This window comes from Cupressus sempervirens, chromosome 10, assembly GCF_028749045.1.
Source record: "Cupressus sempervirens isolate cs-2001-9-10 chromosome 10, ASM2874904v1, whole genome shotgun sequence".
Classification (NCBI taxonomy): Eukaryota; Viridiplantae; Streptophyta; class Pinopsida; order Cupressales; family Cupressaceae; genus Cupressus; species Cupressus sempervirens.
In genome coordinates, this window is record NC_143127.1 from 923,100,330 (window position 1) to 923,122,650 (window position 22,321).

Consider the following 22,321-nt stretch of genomic DNA (forward strand, 5'->3'; position numbering starts at 1 on the left):
TGTATTCCTCAACTAGTTTAGATGGAATTTGGAACCTATTGTTCATTCTTTCCTTAAAATATTCAAAGTAATTATCCAAAACATGTCAAAATTTTCACCTAACTCTGCAATGAACTCATTTATTTGATAAAGAACAGGAATACATTTTCCCCATACTATTGATCCTTTTGATGGAAAAGACTTTTGAACATAGGAAAATAAACAGATCAAAAGTGAACTAAATTTTAAGGAGTTGTTCTTTGGAGTCCTTATGCTTTGCATATTTTTATTAAATTGAGACAAAAGAAATTCAGACAAATCAAACTAAACATTCTTCTTTACTAGCTTATATGCTAAATCTACTGCTTCACAAGGTACACTATATGGACGGCTTGGACTATAAATTTTATAAGCAATGACGTGAATACCAAATCCTAATTCAGCATCAGCTACTGTACTGAGCTTAAGTCCTCTACGATCCCATTCTGCTTGGGTTAGCCTTTCCAATTCTTCCCGACCTAGGGTTTTGGTAGACTTAGCTTTGCTCAACATGGGAAGGCTAGTAATCTTGTTAATCATTTTCTTCGTGATAAGCACTAGTTTCTTTAACCACAATTGCCCGTTGTGAACCTAACTGAGTACATACCTAACTCATTTAACTTGAAAATTCCTTGGCAAATGTTAAATGTGGGTTAACCCTTTTGTTTCAAGATGCTTATACTCAAGTTTCAAATTTCCATCTACGCTCATTTATCTTAGGGCATTATCAATTTCAAGGTTTCCAAGTTCTTGAATGGAACATTTGAAATGAGAGCGAATGTCATTTATAAGGAGTACCTTTGGAGGAATTTGAGACTGAGCATAGTTAGGATCAAGTGATTCTACAATTGCTAATGCCAATTTGAAGTTCCACGCCTTCCATTCAACACCTTTAACTAGCATTTTTGAGCCTCTTTTTGCCATGGAGCTGCTACTTCTGGATGCCATTGCTACTCCGTAAGTGAAGAGAAATTCTGAATAGATTCTTTGCCCTTTGAAATTTTCTCGAAATTTCTTTAAGCTTGCTTTGGAATCGCAGAAGATAACTTAGCTCTAAGTTCGTAGTGAAGAATGAGATCAAATTTTTCCCTTTTTGATGAAAACTTTGTCATAAATGCACAGGTTGTCATCCACTTGCTCAGTAGATACTATCAAATCGATGATCAAAAGAAAACATTGATGTACCAACCTAACTTGATAAGGTCACAAACTGACCTTGCTCGATTGATATAACTCAATAAGTGAAACTTTATTGCACCCTACCGAACTCGGTTAAGTCTAGGATCAAAGTGTATCTGAATACTATTCTGATCATCTTTCTTCTTGTGGAACTGTTTAGGATAATTCTTGGAGGATGCAATTCCATACTTTCTTTTATGAATATTAACTGGAAATGGTGGAATCACTCATTTCTTGAGTGATATTGCCATTGCTTGACTTATCTTGTTCGGTAGATTTTTTAATCCACTATTGCTTCATTTGCTTCTGAATGTTGTCTACTTTGATTTTCTTCTCATCTTCAATTCTTTCTATATTCATGCAATTTCTAGCTATATGACAAAGTTCTGTACATGTATAGCACCTTCCAGTAGTGTCCTTCTTCCTTAGGTGATGTCTTGCACAATTTATGCCAGTATGTCCATATTCTCCACAATAGTGACATCTGCACTAGGTGTTGTAGTCCCGTCCAAATATGGCTTTGACAAGTTGTTCAACAAGATTGAATGATTTGGATCTACATTGGAATGCCTTGTGACCATGTTTTTTGCATTTGTGATAGTTGCCTTCAAATTTTGGTTTTCTTTGCACTCATTTGCTGTGTGACCATGTTGATTGCAATTGAAGCATTTACCATTGAATTTTTCTTTTGCATTGCTCCAACATTTTTTTGATGTATGACCTAACTTTCCATAGTGATTACAAGTGGGTTTTTGATTCCTTTGTTCACCTTGTTTGGAGGATTCACCTTCTTCCTTGTATCTAAGACCAACTTTACCTTTATGTCTATAAAGATTTTCCTCATTTTGTTGATTTAATTGATTCATATCTACTTGGGATTTCATTATTCTTTCGTTGACTTTCCTTTTAGAGATTAGATCATTTTCCAACCTTTCATTGATTTGTCTCTCAATTCTTAAATCATTCTGTAGACTTTCATTTTGTACTCTGAGAATCCTAATTTCCTCATTTGCATTAGAGAGTTGGTCTATAAGGTCTTCATGCTGATGGGATTGATTATGAATTTTATGGCTTTTATCTTCCAATTCTTCTTGTGCTTTGTTTCTTTGTTCCAAAACTTCACATAGCCTAATTGACTGTATTTCTTGCTCTCTTTTAAGATTTCTTACCTCTTCTTGCAGAGATCCATTCTTTTCTAGAAGTTCTTTGATTGCCCTGTCAGCTTCTTCTGAACTATTTGATGGTAACAAATCTTGAATCTTTTCTTCAATATAGTGATGGTCATTCATTTGTCTTGCAAGTTCCTTTCTTCTTTTTAGGGATTCAGAAAGATGCTCCTTTGCTTCTTTGAGTTGAACCATGGCCATTTCTAGATCTAACTTTTCATTTTCAATAACTTTCTCCAGTCTGAATATCTCCATAACTTAGATCTTTGCTCAAGCTGTCAAACTTTGTCCTGAGAACCAAAAAGCTCTGATACCAATTGTTGGAAATATTCAAGATATAATAGGTTACTAAGAGGGGAAGGGTGAATTAGTAATAATAAAACTTTTAAGTCAATTCGAGAACAACCATAACATTCACTCATCTAACCTGTTGTATAAAAAAAAACATTTAAACCATATATGCACATAGATTTGATGACCCAGAAACCTTCCAAAATAGAAAGTAAAACTGGGGTGGGGATGATACCCAGAAAGCTTCATTACTGCAGTATGAAGTTGGCCAGTTAAGGCTTACAATGATCACTTCTAGTAATCTACCCTGTTAGGAGCACAGAGGATTGTTAGATCCACCTTGTTAGAGGATTTACAAACATACTTTACAAGTATGCACTCTGTTAGGAGATTTGAATAAAGATGGTTAAGTCTTCCTTGCTAAAGGATTTACAAGAATGATTCACCTATTAGGATGAACCAATAGATCAACTTACAAATTGACTGGATTCTTTATTGTAGATCACCTTCTGTGATTGATGAAATCATTTCTGCTCCTTGTAGACCTTGCTGAGTATTCTTTACTGCTAATGAATTCGCATTATCATAATTCCATATATTCCACTTCTCATATCATATCTTATGTCCCTTTTTTGTGCAATATTCTATATCTTGTATATCTTCATTGAATGATATAATACATTACATATATACCATTCCAATAATTATTCATGCAAGGTCGGCCAAACACAAGTAAAAAAAATATAACTGAGTTGGCCAAATAGTAAAATAAACTCAGGTTCTTCAGATAGACTTGATGACCTTCTGATACGTGGCATCCACTACGTTACTTGGCATCGTCATGCACTTGGTAGAGGTAGGGGCTCGGTTCATACTAGTCATACAATGTTTCTTAGAACTCGATAACCATTGGTGACTCGGTATATATAGTGTCACTCAATAGAAACTAACTTCTTTGTTAACCTCCTGAGCTCGATTATCACAGAGTCCTTCCTCACTCGGTCATCACTGAGTGCTTCCTCACTTGGTTAATACTGAGTGCATCTTTACTCGGTTAACACTAAGTGTATCTTCACTCAGTTAACACTAAGTGCTTGTTCACTCAGTTAACACTAAGTGCATCTTCACTCGATTAACACTAAGTGCTTCTACACTCGGTTAGAACTGTGTCTTCGATGCTCGATTTGGATTGTATCCTTGACGCTCATTTTTAGTGCTCATTTTGAACTAAGTTTCCATCACTCGGTCTAAACTGTATTACTCGATGCTCGGTTAGAACTGTGAAATGAGTGTTGTCACTAATGGCAAATAACTTTATGCCAACAATCTCCCCCTTTGGCATTGGTGACAAAAACAATTATGATTCAAAGTTTATGTGCAAAAATTGACATACAGTTCTAAATTTTCAAAATTGATCTTTGCAAGTCTTATTAAAAATATCTTTCTTACATGTATCTCCCCCATACAATATGCAGAGTTTACACATATCTCTTGCACAATTTATCTCTTGGAGTGTGCTATCTCCCCCTTTTTGACAATAATGCCAAATTAAACAATATATATTTACACAGAGATTCCAAAATGAGAGATAAACTCAGAATGTACCTTGAGAATAAGAGCCAATGTCTTATCAAAATTTTCTTACAAAAGTTTGCTGGTGCAAAGTGCTATTTGAACTTCTGCAGAGAGTTCAATCATATGATCTACAATTGAGAAGTTTTTGTCATGAATCAATGTTTTCGAATGGGAAATATGCTTCTGCATTGTGTCCATGATAGGAAGGATCATATTTTTGATGTCAATCAGAGTACACCTAATCCTTGCTTCCTCTCTCAACAATTCTGCCTATTTCTCTGACAAAAATCTTATTCTGAGATGATGGGATGAACTTGAACTGTGGTGAAGCTGCAACATTTGGGCATTGACCTTCATATCCTCATTTATTTTATTCAACATTTCTTTGATTTCCTTAGTATACTCGGTAACATCACAAAGTTTGCCAAAATGTGAAGTTACATTATTAAAAGAATGTTCAAAATTACTCAAAATTGTAGACAATTCTACCTATTTTAATGCAATATGTTGAGCAATGTGCTCAAGCACCTTATTGTCAAATTTCTTCTCTAGCTTTTCAATCAATTTTTCTTGGCCGGAGGTATCCTCATTGAATTTATATATAGCCTCTTCTAAATGTGTTGAATAGAATCTACTTCAACACCTATAGCCTCCGTTAGAATATTCTTAGCACTTTCAATAATACTATATTCCTGCTCTCTCTCATGCCTCAGTTGTTTTTGCCTTGCCTTCTACTCTAATAGTTGACTGATCATTCTAATTTCATTGACTGATGCAGTATCTAGATCTATTTTAGGAATGGCAATGTCCTTATCCAAGTCTATTTCCTCATCCACTGCCTTGCTGGAAAACATGTATCTCTTTGCTTTTCCTGTAGTGACTTCACCTTTTCCCTTTGAAACTAAAACAATAGTTGATGAGGCTAGACTAGCTGACATAACTAGAATAGGACTAACTAGAGGAAGACTGAGAGAAGTCCTAATAGTATCAAAAATTGATGTTCCTCCCAAGATTGATGTATAGGTTGGAATGAGAGAACTACCAGATTTAAAAATTGGAGCAAATGAAATTGTCAAAATTAAAGTACCAATGGGTACATTTACTGTACACTCTACAGTAGAAGTTGATATGCTTGATGAACTTACTGCTGTAGTTGATGATGACTCGATCAATGAAGATGGCTGCAGCTCAGTTGATAATGTGGTAGACAATTGCATAGATGGTACCCAGAGCTGAGAGGAGACAGGTGAAGATTGAGCAATTGATGAAGCTATTGTACACACAATCTCACCCGTAGAAGCTATCTCCATAGTTGATGTAGCTTCTTTAGCTGGAGAGTGAGGAAGAGATGCAATGAATTTGGCTACAATTTTTATAGGATCATCTTCCTCCTTAGCTTGTTCAGCTTCTTCTACCTCCATTTCATCTTCCTTGTCTTCTTCCTCCATTTCATCTTCCATGTCTTCTTCCTCAACATTTATCATCATTGAATGTAGATCCCCTGGAATATCTTCAATATCATCATCATCATTGTTTTCATTCTCCTTGATTTCAAGAATATCCTCATTGGATTTATGTAGATGATAGATATTTTCCCACATGTTTGTTGCATTATATACAACATGCTCAATGTATTTGATTAGTATCAAACAAGTGTGGAATCTAATCATCATATTACCTTCATGATCTTTCAGTGATTTTGTCACTTCTACATCAGTGAGACTCGGCAGGAGATTCTTCAGGGTTTTCTCAAAGATATCCTTGACAGTCTTGACTGCAGTTTCCCATCTTGGTTGCAACCTCTGCAATAGCTCTTTAGGGATCTAAGACACAATCTCATTCAAAGAGTATTTCCATCTTCCCATTTTACTCAATACCAGTTCCTCAATCTTCATTTTCTCCTATTCTGTTCTTGTTTCAAACTTCAATGCTTTGAAGTTTGTGAAGCTAGCACTTGCTTCTAATTGCTTCAACCTTGCCTCAAATGTGAGTGGAGGCTAGACAAGTACAGTTTCCTTCTTCCCCTATCTTGTTCGCCTGGAGAAGACTGAAGTAGCTTGCTTTTTAGGTTTGGTGATAATCACCTTACCTTTCTTCCATTGAGGCTTCTCTTCTTATTATGACTTAGTTTCCTCTTCTTCTTCATCATCTTCTCCTTTCCCTTCAGTAATCATTAGAGGACCAACTTCTTTTTTTAGCTTTGCAATCTTCCTCTTTCCTTTGCTAATGACCTGAGGGATTTTGATTTGAAGCTCAATTTTGGCCTTAGCTTCAACATAAGTTCAAAAGACTAGTTTCTTTGGGTCTACTGGTTCATTCACCAGTGCTTCTATGATATCTTTGGTTTCATCAATATTGACCTCATAAGGAAGAGGTTTCACCCATGCAACTTGGGGCCTGACTACCTGTATGTATACTTTGTCACAATCTACCATAAAGCATACATCTTCTTTGTATTCCTCAACCAATTTAGATGGAATCCGGAACCTATTGTTCATTCTTTCCTTAAAATCTTCAAAGTAATTATCCAAAACACTGTCAAAATTTTCACCTAACTCTGCAATGAACTCATTTATTTGATAAAGAATGGAATATCTTTTCCCAATACTACTGATCCTTTTGATGGAAAAGACTTTTGAACATAGAAAAATAAATAGATCAATAGTGAACCAAATTTGCAGTAGTTGTTCTTTGAAGTCCTTATGCTTTCCATATTTTTATTAAATTGAGACAAAAGCAATTCAGACAGATCAAACTCAACATTCTTCTTTACTACCTTATATGCTAAATCTACTGCTTCACAAGGTACACTGTTTGGACGGCTCAAACTGTAAATTTTATGAGCAATGACATGAATACCAAATCCTAATTCAGTGCTAGCTACTATATTGAGCTTAAGTCCTCTACCATCCCATTCTGCTTGTGTTAGCCTTTGCAATTCTTCCTGACCTAGGGTTTTGGTAGACTTAGCTTTGCTCAACATGGGAAGGCCAGTAATCTTGTTAATCATTTTCTTTGTGATAAGCACTAGTTGCTCTAACTACAATTGCCCATTGTGAATCCGACTGAGTACATACCTAACTCATTTAACTTGAAAATTCCTTAGCAAATGTGAAATGTGGGTTAACCCTTTTGTTTCAAGATGCTTATGCTCGGGTTTCAAATTTCCATCTATGCTCATTTCTCCTAGGGCATTATCAATTTCTAGGTTTCCAAATTCTTGAATGGAACATTTAAAATGAGAGCGAATGTCATTTATAAGGAGTACCTTTGGAGGAATTTGGGACTGAGCACAGTTAGGATCAAGTGATTCTGCAATTGCTGATGCCAATTTGAAGTTTCGTGCCTTCCATTCAACACCTTTAACTTTGACTTAGTGAAATGGTGGAATCAATCATTTCTTGAGTGGAATCACTCAATTTCTAGGTTTCTACGTTCTTGAATGGAACATTTGAAATGAGAGAAAATGTCATTTATAAGGAGTACCTTTGGAGGAATTTGAGACTGACCACCATTAGGATCAAGTGATTCTGCAATTGCTGGTGCCAATTTGAAGTTCGGCACCTTCCATTCCACACCTTTAACTAGCATTTCTAAGCCTCTTTTTGCCTTGGAGCTGCTTCTTCTGGATGCCATTGCTGCTTAGTAAGTGAAGAGAAATTTTGAACAGATTCTTCACCCTTTAAAATTTTCTCAAAATTACTTTAAGCTTGCTCTGGAATCGCAGAAGATAAGTTAGCTCTAAGTTCGTAGCGAAGAATGAGATCAAATTTTGCCCTTTTTGACAAAAATATCATCATAAATGCTTGGTATGACAGTAGATGAAATGATAGGTTGTCATCCACTTGCTTGGTAGATACTATCAACTCGATGATCAAAAGAAAACATTGATGTACCAACCTAACTCGGTAAGGTCACGAACTGACCTTGCTTGGCTGATATAACTCGATAAGTGAAACTTTATTGCACCCAATCGAACTCGGTTAAGTCTAGGATCAAAGTGTATTTGAATATTGTTCTGATCATCTTTCTTCTTGTGGAACTATTTAGGATAATTCTTGGAGGATGTAGTTCCATACTTTCTTTTATGAATATTAATCAAAAATGGTGGAATCACTCATTTCTTGAGTGATATTTCCATTGCTTGACTTATCTTGTTTGGTAGATTTTGGAATCCACTGTTGCTTCATTTTCTTTTGAATGTTGTCTACTTTGATTTTATTCTCATCTTCAATTCTTTCTATATTCATGCAATTTCTAGCTATATGACCAAGTTCTATACATGTATAGCACCTTATAGTAGTGTCATTCTTCCTTAGGTGATGTCTTGCACAATTTATGCCAGTATGTCCATATTCTCCACAATAGTGACATCTGCACCAGGTGTTGTAGTCCCATCCAAATATGGCTTTGACAAGTTGTTCAGCTGCATTGAATGATTTGGATCTTCATTGGAATGCGTTGTGACCATGCTTTTTTCTTTTGTGACAGTTGCCTTCAAATTTTGGTTTTTCTTTGCACTCATTTGCTTTGTGACCATGCTGATTGCAATTGAAGCATTTACCATTGAATTTTGCTTTTCCATTTCTCCAGCATTTGTTTGATGTATGACCTAACTTACCACAATGATTACAAGTGGGTTTTTGATTCCTTTGTTCACCTTGTTTGGAGGATTCACCTTCTTCCTTGTATCCAAGACCAGCTTTACCTTTATGTCTATAAAGATTTTCCTCATTTTGTTGATTTAATTTATTCATATCTACTTGGGATTTCATCATTCTTTCATTGAATTTCCTTTCAGAGATTAGATCATTTTCTGAGCTTTCATTGATTTGTCTGTCAATTCTTAAATCATTCTGTAGACTTTCATTTTGTACTCTGAGAATCCTGATTTCTTCATTTGCATTAGAGAGTTGGTCTATAAGGTCTTCATGCTGATGGGATTGATTATGAATTTTATGGCTTTTATCTTCCAATTCTTCTTGTGCTTTTTTTCTTTGTTCCAAAACTTCACATAGCCTAATTGACTGTATTTCTTGCTCTTTTTTAAGGTTTCTTACCTCTTCTTGCAGAGATCCATTCTTTTCTAGAAGTTCTTTGATTGCCTTGTCAGCTTCTTCTGAACTACTTGATGGTAAGAAATCTTCAATCTTTTTTTCAACATAATGATGGTCATTCATTTGTCTTGCAGGTTCCTTTCTTCTTTTTAGGGATTTAGAAAGATGCTCCTTTGCTTCTTTGAGTTGAACCATGGCCATTTCTAGATCTAACTTTTCATTTTCAATAACTTTCTCCAGTCTGAATATCTCCATAACTTAGATCTTTGCTCAAGCTGTCAAACTTTGTCCTAAGAACCAAAAATCTCTGATACAATTGTTGGAAATATTCAAGATATAATAGGTTACTAAGAGGGGAGGAGTGAAGAAGTAACAATAAATCTTTTAAGTCAATTCAGAATAACCATAACATTCACTAATCTAGCCTGCTATATAAAAAAAAATATTTAAACCATATATGCACAGAGATTTGATGACCTAGAAACCTTCCAAAATAGAAAGTAAAACTGGGGTGGGGATGATACCCACAAAGCTTCATTACTACAGTATGAAGTTGGTCAGTTAAGGCTTACAATGATCACTTCTAGTGATCTGCCCTATTAGGAGCACAGAGGATTGCTAGATCTACCTTGTTAGAGGATTTACAAACATACTTTACAAGTATGTAGTTTGTTAGGAGATTTGAATAAAGACGGTTAAGTCTACCTTGTTAAAGGATTTACAATAATGATTCACCTTTTATGATGAACCAACAGATCAACTTACAACTTGACTAGATTCTTTATTGTAGATCACCTTCTATGATTGATGAAATCATTTGTGCTCCTTGTAGACCTTGCTAAGTATTCTTTATTGTTGATGAATTCGCATTATCATAATTCCATATATTCCACTTCTCATATCATATCTTATGTCCTTTTTTTGTACAATATTCTATATCTTGTATATCTTCATTGAATGATATAATACATTACATATATATAGCATTCCAATAATTATTCATGCAAGGTTGGCCAAAGACAAGTAAAAAAAATATAACTAAGTTGGCCAAATAGTAAAATAAACTTGAGTTCCTTAGATAGACTTGATGACCTTCTGATACATGGCATCCACTACATTACTTGGCATCGTCATGCACTCGGTAGAGGTAGGGGCTTGGTTCATACTAGTCATACAACGTTGCCTAGAACTCAGTAACCATTGGTGACTCTGTAGATATAGTGTCACTTGGTAGAAACTAACTTCTTCATTAACCTCCTGAGCACGGTTATCACCGAGTCCTTCCTCACTTGGTCATCACTGAGTGCTTTCTCACTCGGTTAATACTAAGTGCATCTTTACTCAGTTAACACTAAGTGCATCTTCACTCTGTTAACACTAAGTGCTTCTTCACTCGGTTAACACTAAGTGCATCTTCACTTGGTTAACACTAAGTGCTTCTTCACTCAGTTAGAACTGTGTCTTCGATGCTCATTTTGGACTATATCTTCAACACTCGATTTTACTGCTCAGTTTGAACTAAGTTGCCATCACTCGGTCTGAACTTTATTACTCGGTGCTCAGTTAGAACTGTGAGATGAGTGTTGTCACTAATGGCAAATAACTTTATGCCAACATTGGAACCAAGGGGGTGACTTCTTCCTCTTGTGTAGCTACTAGTAGCACCCTCTTCTCTTCAAGCTTCCCTTCTTCTTCTTATTTTTCCTACACCTATTCTTTATGTGGAGGTGCTTGTGGTTCTTGGCTAGCCTCTTGAGCTTTAGGTTTACCTTGTGGCTCTACTGTTATAGGATATACCTATTCTTATTGAGGTACTTAATCTTGAGTCATCTTCTTCTTTACCTTTGCATGAGCTCTCTTCCTTTTGACATCCATATCTGCTACAAAATACTCAACCTCTTGCTCATGTTGATGTACAATTTTTGGCCTCAGAAGAGATTGAGTCAAGAAGGTTGGTGCTATAACTTTTGCACCTTTACCCTCCATAGGGTGTATTGTGGCTTAAAGAGGAATATCCTGAGGAACTAGATCAAGTTTGAATTATATGTTGATCTAGTCCTTTATTAATTAAACTATGTCCCTAGCTCTATGATTGATGTCTATCTTTTCATCTATTTTGATCTCTATATTTATTATAAGCCTTTCATAATTCTTGTCCCTATTTTATAGAGGATCCAAGATTTCTTTTGTATCTTTCTTGATAGCCTTTAATAGGATCTTTATTTTTAGCATTTCTTTGCCAAATATAGAGCCATCTTGTAATAATCCCTTATGTGGATATCATAGTCACCTATTGCATTCCTCCAATGATCTTCTAACTAATCATCATATACAAATTGCTTCCCTATTAGATGTTTTATCATCACTATATTCTTAAAGTAGGGGCGTGGGGATTTATACTCTTCTAGTGGATATTGGTCTCACTTAGAATCAAAAGTGGCAATATCTTTCTTTTCCTTAACATCAAAAACACCAATAGTAATGGGCTATACCCACATATTCTTATGTTGTTTCCTCACTCTGTCACATGTAGAAGTGTGATGTGTGAAGTTTCTAGAAGGATGAGCATAACTAACATATATCCTGAGAATTTCTTGAGATTTTAAAGAATTTTGGCCACCCTCAGATATGTGAATATCTTGAACTAGATATAGTATGTGCTGATCTCTATGATCCTAGATGTTACTTCTACCAAAATCCTTTTAGTATAATCACCTTCAATAAATTGGATGATTGCAAATATAAAATTGTCATTAACCATAGATTATATGCTCTACTATGAGAGTTTCTTCTTCATCGATTGAGGTACACCACATAAGGTCAGGCATTAGCATCTTGCATTTTTCCCTTCTTATAAAGTCCATGGTAGTCATTAGTTCTAGCCCCCAATAAGTACACCAAATATTGTGTTATGTAGAACCTTGATTCGGCCTTGATGACTACCATTTGTTAATCTAATTTATTGGTTAGAGTAATGGCCCCATTAAATTGGCATTCTTGTTGTCCTGATTGTTTCTATGAAATGGACTATCCAATTTTGAAGATTTCATGCCATGGGAAGTCCCATTTCTCTACTTAGAAGCACAATTTCATATCCTATATCATCTTTCGTGTATCCCCACCTAATGTCCATTTTTCTAGCTCTATGGCCTATTGGTGTTTTGTCTATTAGGAAGGAGGATTAACTAGTTTCTTTTGCTTCCTTTTTATTTTCTATGTACCTTCTCTCAACTCCATCATAAGAAATTTTCAAATATTGATCTTCCCCTGGGAGATGAAATACTAAAACTTAATGTTCTATAGTTAGAGGTCAAGGGCTAATTCTCCTATGACACTCTTAATGACCATTTCTTTTGACACATAGTGTTCTAGTAATGTCATTATTAATTATGGAGATTGGATTGAAGTTGTGTGCGAAGCTATGTTTATGAGTCCTACACACATAATTGTAGATACCATTGCAAACTATTCTTTAGGCTTATTGTAGATAGTGAGGATGGCATTCTAGTTTATATGTCCATGCTATGTATCTTTGATCTCAGTAAGCCTATCTTGAAACTGGGATTCCCTCAGAAAACCTTGATATTTGAATACAATAGGCTTCAAAGCTATCTTTTCTATCATTGAAGAGGATGATGATGCCATCTCATATACACAAGAAAGGGAATAGGGTCAAACCTAAAAAAAAACTCTAATAGACCCTAAACATATGAATGCCTAGAAAATATCTACCAAAAAAGTCAAAACTTGATCAATTCTCCCCAAATATCACCCTTCATACCCTTACAAGTGTGCTAGGTGCACTAAATGGCCCCTAATTAGCCATTTATGTGCATTTTTACACCTAAACACATTGGTAAGGTGCGCACATGCACTGTGTCAGTGCTATATGGGGGGGAAATCACTAAGGGCCGGTTTGGCGAGCGGAATAGGAATACATATTCTGGAATACGTATTCCAAAAATTGTGAATTCCTTGTTTGGATGCACCAAAACAAGATTGGAATACGAAGCAAAAATGGAATACGTATTTCATTTTTGGCCCAAAAATGGGTTTTTTCAATTCCATCAAAATAGGTGGTATTTGAATACGTATTCCTATTCCATTTTTTATTATTTTAGAAAACATAAATTTTTGGGTTCACGAATTCCCATCAAATATTTGCTGAACCAAATGGAGAACAAGAATACATTCTATTCCAGAATATGTATTTCGAAATACGTATTCCAGAATATGTATTCCTATTCTGCTCACCATATGGGCCCTAAGGTTTCTTAGTTTTGCAACTGTGTTTATGCATTAGGGTGCACACATGTGCACATTGATAAGGTGCACATGTGGGCATCCTAATATTGTTAAGTGTTTTGGAAGGCACAATGTTTTGTACATGCACACTTTTATTTTCTTGTGGATGTTTTACATAGGTTTTGATGTTTTTGCACACCTACGCAAATTGAAAGGTGTACAAGCATGCACCTTCTTGTGTTTAGGTCTTAGGTATTTATGTTTGTGAGAAGGTGCACACGTGCATACATTGCAAAGGTACATTCTTGGTGTTTAGTTGACCTTGTCTTTGTGTTATGATTCTAGGATCAGAGGTTTTCATGTTTTAAAATGCACTAGAACTACTACGTGACAAAATTCTTAATACTAGAATGACAGTACATACACAATATAAAGACTAGCCAATTCTTATTAACAATTGTATATGCAAAGTATTTAGACCCAACTTCAACAAAACCAAAGATGGTTTTCTACTCTTTTGGCTCTGCAAAACCAGGATGGGTATACCCAGGGATGATTCAAAACTGGAACAACTATATGAGGATTATTCTTAGCTTCATTCTGATTCTCATTTCAAAATCCTCAAACATATACATAATTATTACTAACTTGATAAACACATCCCATAAAATAGATATGGCCAATAAATCTTCTATAGATCTATAGATGTTCTTAACACTAGTGGCTAACTGAAGCTAAAACATTCCATGCAGACAAGTGCTGGCCAGCTTTGAAGATCTATAGGAAATAAAAGTAAAATTTGATTTGATGTTGCATTTTGATAATCATTTATGATGTATTTCTCCTTCAGCTGTATCAATTTGATCAGTTCCTAATCCATTAGGGTTCAGAGTCTATAGCAAGTTCTCAGATCTAGTTTGTTGCCTTACAACAAATTCTATCAGCAATTCTTATCAGAATTCATCATTCAAAACCCTTTCCACTACTAGAGAAACCTTATCACATTCATCAAAGATTTTATTTAATCCATTGAATTAATAGTAGTGATAAATAGATATACAACCTAACTAGATTGCATTCAATTGTACAAGCCTTTACTTATACAATATCAAGACAACCAAGTAATTGAAAGGAGACAAGATTCAGAAAGAATTGATATGGGGATAGTTCACAATTTGTATTCATTTTCTTTGAAAATGGTATATCCTTTATAATAGACTCAGAATGAACTTTAGAAAGAAACATTTCTCATTCTATATTCATGTATTCTTAGAGAATTGATAGAAAAAATACATTATAAACTTGCTTTCAAAATTTGGACCAAAAATAGACTAAGCATGGTACTTAGAAAAATAGAATTCGGACCCTTGTTTTGCCTTGGAATCTCACTTAAATAGTGTGAGATGCAACAAGCTTCAGGCTAGAAGAAAAGAAAGGTGTCCTTTACAAAGAATATTTGCATACACCTACCACAAAAAGACAAAATACGAGTAACAGAAGATGTCCAGATCAAAACATTCTTTTAAGTGAGTCAGCTTTTGTTATACGATTTTGTGTTGTTGATTGGTTATTGATCTGTTTTCTCAGTATAGGTAACTACTAAATTAACCAATGATGAAGCTTGTTCTGATGATGGCATATTAACTTCCACTTGTAGGCTTTCTTTGTCTTTATCTCAGGTGGCAGGAACAACTTCTATCTTGTCCTCTTCTCTAGCCTTATCAGTACCCTGTGGTCTCGAGTTTGTAACTGAAAATAACAGGTTTCTCTTGTCTTTTTGTTCTGATTGGGTTTGAGAAATAATAGTATCAGTAGTTTGGAATTCCTCATCCTACACGTTATCACTATCAGTTCCATCTGCATCCAACTATTCACTAGAACCTATTTCTGCCATCCAACTGTCAAATAATGCATCATCTGGCAAGTTGAATTGCAAAATGTCCTTCTATTTTTTTATTACATAATCAGCCACATTATTAATATCAATGAAATACTATTTTAAAGAATCAAAGAATATTTTGGCTTTCACCATCTCCTCTATTGTGGTGGTCCACCATGCATGCCCAGTTTCATTTACTACTTGATTCATTCTTAAATAGAATGCATCATCAAGTTCTTTCGTCCATTCCTCTTTTATTTTTAAATTATTTTTCTTATCCAGGGCATGAGGAAATAATTTGAAATTTTGACTCCTATATTTGTCTAAGTGATTTATTGTTATCTTCTGTAAATGTGTCCTTTTATTATCAAAGTCAGCAAGGTGAGAAACAATATCAAATATTTTTTCAATCTGATCATGGGAATTATCTATAACAGATAAACACAAAAAGGTTACTGCTTTTTCCCTTCTTACCCACTTATCCACAATAGGCTTTAGAGCCTCATCATTTCCTTTTAATTCCTCCCAAATGTTAATCACCTTGACCAATTGATGATGGATTAATGACCATTCAACTTTGTCTCCCAGATATGTAAGAGTTTTTCTTTGTTTATCTTCATACTTGGTTTCCAACTCTATATGTAAGGCCCATAGCTTAGCCTTTTCTTCTTCAAATTCCTCTGCAGTGTAATATCATGGCCCTTGGGGTGTATCTGGCATTTCAATGAGGGGGGTAGACTTAAAAGGTTCTATAGGGGGATGAGGGCAAGTTATTTAAGGTCTGTTGGATTGTTCCAATAGGTTATTTTCAAGCTCAATCCTCCTTTTTACCTCTTTTTTGTATGCATCCACCACTGTCTCATACTTGCTTTGTAATTCAAACATAACCTGTTCCTCCTTCTTAGCAGTGGCCAAAAGAAATTGGGAAGACTTCATATTCCAATAGGCTACTTGTACATGGGAGGTGTTAGCAACCCTTCTTACAAGTATGTTGCCCATCAGTCCAGACTCATCTGGTTGCGATGATGTGGCTCTAGATCCTTTTTTCAATGACCAACTGACCAAAGCAGCTTGATCCTCAATGAATGCAGTTCCTTCGAAATCCTTTTTATTTGGGTCTTGAAATTCCAATTTACTTGAAATAGAATTGAAAATTAAGGCATCTGCAATATCCCAATTTGGCAACAATAATATGTTAGAGGTTTTTACCATTTTCCTTCCTTCTTCAAGAGTAATGTTCTGGAATTCCTTCATCATTTCTTCTTTAATCTGGTTTTGTATGGAAGTTTCATCCATTTCTAGATGCTCTGTCTTTATCCTTTTACATTTCTCCTCAAAGATGTTCATGTTTGTTCTCCATACAAATTACTAAAAAGCTCTTGATTTTACAAAATTGTCATCAGTCAAAAATTGATGACGTGCTTGTTCTAATACAGGGTCCAATACCCTGCCTCTATAATCAGCTCTTGTTAGATCCAAACTTGGGAGAGGAGGCTCTAGAGGGTTACCTTCATCCAATTCTACTTAGGTAATAAAAACATCTCCTTATGATCCAATCTCTTCAACTTGCTCAACTATAAGCTGCTCTTCTCCAATTCTCAAAGAATATTGGGTGGGTGAATATTCCTCAACTTGAGATCTCCCTACACTTATTACCTTCTGCCTCTTTGGGCTAGGCTCATCAGGTCTCTCCTCCAAAACTATACTGGTGGATCCCATTATTATTTTTCCCTTGTCTATAGGAGCCCTTTTATTCTAAACTATAGTGTAACTAGGTTTTTTCTGTACAATTATTTGACCAACCCCTATATTAGGAGTGAAGGCTAACCTTTTCATGGCTTCTCTGGCCTTATCAGGAGAAGAATTAATAAAAAAAATTGTTTCTTCTCATTCATGGTTTCCATTATTGCAGGGAAGTTATTTATGAGCTTATTTATTCTGTTAGCCTCTATATTAGCATTGTCTAAAGGACTATAATTTTGATCAAAAAAATGAATAAATTCTAGGACCCAGGAGTAAACTCTCCATTTTTCTTTTTTAGTTTCTTTTTGTTGTAAAGAAAATTCATTTCTTATAATGTCTTTTGGGTAATATGAATCATGCTTTACCGGTCCTAGCTTGATCCTATGCCTTAGAGTCTGATTAAAAAATCCCTCAGAATCACAAAAATGGGGGTGGGAGATAGCCATCGTATACTGATCCAAAATTTTGTACAAAAAGAGCCATCCTCCTTAGTAATCACAAACTGATGGGCCACTGTGCAGGTAGGGAAAATTGACCCTAGTTTCCTCTTTGACAAGAAAATTTCCTCTACTCCTCCTAGTTGCCATAAGACTTATGCCATCCCTATCTTTAGGGGCACTTGGTAAGGCAAGACATGAGGGCTCCCTTTAAAACCATAAATTTTGAAAACTGTAGAAACAGGGTATGGAATAATATCTCCCCAATTGTGTGAAACTTTCAAATTATGGGGGCTATCCATAGGTCTTATGAGATTCATTAATACTTTAGGGATCCTGGGATTATCACTCAAAAATAGACATCTCAATTTAGAGGCAAAATATCTATCAAATCTAACAAAACTAGCTTTATTTTCATCCCAAGTCATATCTACACTCCACAACTGGACTGGCAATGTTTCCCCATTTTCTTCTCTATTCAATTTCATCTCATTACCAAAATATGTTACCCCTTTGAACAAGAACATATGAATTAATAAGGAATAGTGGCCAAAAGTTTTCTCCACCTTACCTCTCGCAATTCCAACCAAAACGATGTGAATTTCTTCAGTTAGAAAGGATGCAAAATCAAAAATGGCATCCACACCAAAAGAGGCAATTTGAATCATCATATACATAAGGTCAATGGGCATGAAATCCTGCTCATCTTCACCAAGAACACAACACAGGGTTCTATATATCTCTACAGCCCAGGAAGTGAAAAGGCTCTTCTTAAAAGGTTCTTTAGAGGCTGCAGTTATTACTAGTAGAGTTCCTATGGTACCAATGTGTGCCCTCAATGCACCTCCCCTAATTATATCTCTTTTCACTTTGTATTTCTTTTCTAATTCCAGCAAATTGATTGGCACATGGAAATCTGATAATGGTTTTAAGTGAAAACCCTCTCCAATTTCTTTAGGGCTAATTAACACTAGAGGCACACCATCATTTCTTCTCACAAACCTAATGGCTTGGTCATAGTTTTTGGCAATATCTTCTAGCAAGTCGTAGTCCATAAAAACACTAGGAACTACTACCTTTCCCAAGTCAAAATTCCATATATTAGTGTGAGGGGCAAACAAATTCCTCTCTGAAAACCAATTTTTTAACAAAACAAGGCTAGTCTGATTGGTTACTGCATCCCTTACCTAGTTCCCCTTATCATACAAGCCATCATAAATTTTAAGCCTAGGACTTAATGAAATTAATCTTTTGACCTGTGCAGACTCTGTAGTGGATCCTGGGAGCAACTCTAGGAAATCATCGTGGATATTCCTATTCATATAATTAACTTGCCTAGAGAATGATTTCTTAGGAGGCATCTTGATTGTAATAATGGGAATTGGAATATTACTTGATTTTGCCAAAATTATCCTCTTTTGAACTTCTGCAACTGCTTTCAAATAGATATGAAACTGTTTTCACATCTTCACCAATGCTTAATCACAATGTGATTGACAAGTGCCTATGGTCAGAGAAAATGAAATCTTTTCTAGAGTGGACTATAATGAATAATAAAAGAAAATCTTACAAATTATACTCTACTTTTTTCTCACACACAAAGTCTCTATTCATCATAAATGCGTCAGATAGAATGTCACCACACTTCCTTTTTTTTTAAAACTTCTGCCGTCAATTCTTGGGAAAACTTGTGATCTGGCAATGACAACTAAGCTGACTCATTTCCTTACTAACATATTTTCAATCAAACCAATAGAATAGCTCCACCTAAACCTTTCCTTCAATGCTGGTACTTTAGACTAGTCCCACGGATGACCACAGACATGTGTCATCACGTCGCTAACTCGCTATACTTATACCTTGAGCATCTTTCCATGGCAAGCTATTGATAACCTTTGATCTTATGTCAATCATGTGGCATACATTTGAAATGAATTTTCAAGGAATCAATGGTGGGCCATCATTTGCTAACTCGCTATCCTTAACTTCTAAGCACTTCTTCATAGCGAGCTAATGACAACCCTTGATCTTGGCCCAATCTCATGGTTGAAAAACCTTGTATTACATTCTTGGGAAGTGGGTCCATGGTACCACTATTGCTAAGCTAGTGTAATGTGTTGGCATACACATATATATTTTAATCATCCTTTATCTTAGGTTCTTCCTTGTTTTTGACTTTAGGGTCAGTCGTTATGTTGCTACCGACAAAATATAACAATATCTGGCTAGTGATGCAACAACCCACTTCAAAAAAAGCACCGAGAAAAGTAGCACAGCTTGCAAAGAATTTTTTTGGGACTTTTCAAATAATTTCTAGTCATAAAAGAAGGCTGCCTTTAGTGATGATTTCGTCCTTGCTATGTCACTATCAACAACTTGTTTGTATATTCTGATAGCGACTTAGCGACTTGCTAAAGTAATTTGGATGTCAGGTTTATTATTCCCGATGACCACCTACATGTGTCATCACGTTGCCAACTCACTATGCTTAACTTCTAAGCACTTTTCTTTAGCGAGTCAATGACAACCATAGATTTAAAAGAAATTTGACGGTGAGGTAAAAACTTTCACAAGGATTAAAACAAAAATTCAACATAGGTGAATAAAAATCATCTGCTTAACTTCCTTCCCCCCTTTTTTAAAAATTTTTGCGCCAAGGAAAATTTAAAAGGAAAAAGGGACTTGCCCAAGAAAAACAAAAACTTAGTTGGAAACCTAATCACCATTAAAGGATCACAACCTAAAATTTTATCTGGGCAAGATGAAACCTATTATACAAAAATTTAGGCCAATAGTGGCTCTATCTGGAGATGATAGACTACTCGAGTCTATGCAAGAATTCAAAATCTATGGGAGAGTAGACCACATACTTCGTAAAAAGGAAAACTTCTTCAGAGAGCACTGAGCAACACACAGAAACAAGGAACAAGACTGCACAGGGATATTTACAAGGACTTATAGAATATACAAAATGTACAAGACAATAGGAAACCCTAAAACTACTGTTCATGGAAGAAAATAAGTATTTTTCAAGAAAAATACCTCTTCAAGAACTATCCATGAACTAGAAATTCAAGAATATTGTCAAAAACATCTTTCAGTATATAAGAATCTTCACCCCAAGTATTTTCAATTAGATATGGGCCTAACCAAATAGGATCAAATTTGCCATGTTTTCCTTTATCCTCAATTCTTGCATTCCACATTAAGACAAAATCTCTATCTTCCAACTTTCTACTTATAGTTCTTTTATCATAGAGTGTCTTGACTTGCAATTCTTTTGGTCCTTTAGAGATGCTTCTCTTTTGGTTTCTGTCAGTCCTACCAATTCATCCATTCTTTCTTGCATTTTATCTGTAGTATCTTCGTTATACAACTGGATGTAATTGTAGAGTCCCATCAAGTTGTTCTGAGGCATTCTGGCTTGAATTCCATATAATAAATCAAATGGAGCTACACCAATTGCTTTCTTTATAGTTACTCTGTTATCCCATATTGCCAACTGTAACTTGGAATCCCATGCCTTTTTATTATCATCCAAGGTTCTCTTAATGACCATCAATAGGCTCTTATTTGTGGACTCAGCTTGTCCATTCCCTTGTGGATGATATGGAGTAGATGATGACCTTGTTATTCTATATTTATCACAAAATTTAATGAATTCCTTAGACCTAAAGCACATAGCATTATCTGTTATAATTTTCTATGGATAGCCAAATCTAGAAATAATTTTATTTAGTAGGAAATTATTGACAACTTTTCTTGTTGCATTTCTTGTGGGGATAGCCTCTACCCATTTTGTAAAGTAGTTAGTAGGAACCAGAATCCAAGAATAGCTAGTGCTAGACTTAGGGAAAATCTCTCCTACAAAATCCAGATCCCATTGTTGAAAAGGTGCTTAAATCTCCACTGGCTTCAATGGGGTATTTTCTGAGAACTTTAGCTTTCCAGCAAACCTCTGACATGGATCACATTTCCTAACCATAACTTGGGCATCCTTGAAAAGGGAAGGCCACCAAAATCCAGCCCTCATTATCTTATTGGCAGTAGTTTTGGGCATATAGTGTCCCCCACACACTCCAGCATGCATTTCTTTCAAGACCTCTTTTGCCTTTTCCTTATCAACACATTTCAATAATACTCCCTCAAAATTTCTCCACCATAGGTTGCTTTGGACAATTACATACCTGATGGCTTGCAATTTAGTATTCCTCTTTTCATTTTTAGGAAAATGGGGAGGAGCTTCCATGTGTTGCAAGTAATATATGACATTGGTGTACCAATCACACTGGTCCATGTCACATAAGTCAGCTCTGAGATCATCATTTACTAGATTTATCTGGTTAGCCTATAGATTAGCTTTAGCCATGAGTTTGGCCAAACCTTGACCCCTTACTAAATTTTTTATCTATATATCAATGCTGAATTCCTAGATTCTATTGATCCATCTACATCTCTTGCATGATACTTCCTATTGAGAAAATATATCCTTGACTGTAGCACTAGGTACAAAAGTGATAACAGTAGCACCTACCAAGTAACATCTGAAAGCTTTTACAGCCTTTACTAAAGCATATGCTTGCTTTTCATTTATTTCATACTTAAGTTTAGCAAGCTGTAGTGACTTACTAAAAAAGGCAATAGGCTGCTCATATCCTTCTTGACTTTTTTGCAGTAAGACTGTAGCCACAGTGTGGAAGGATGCAAAAGAAAAAATATGCATGGGTTTTG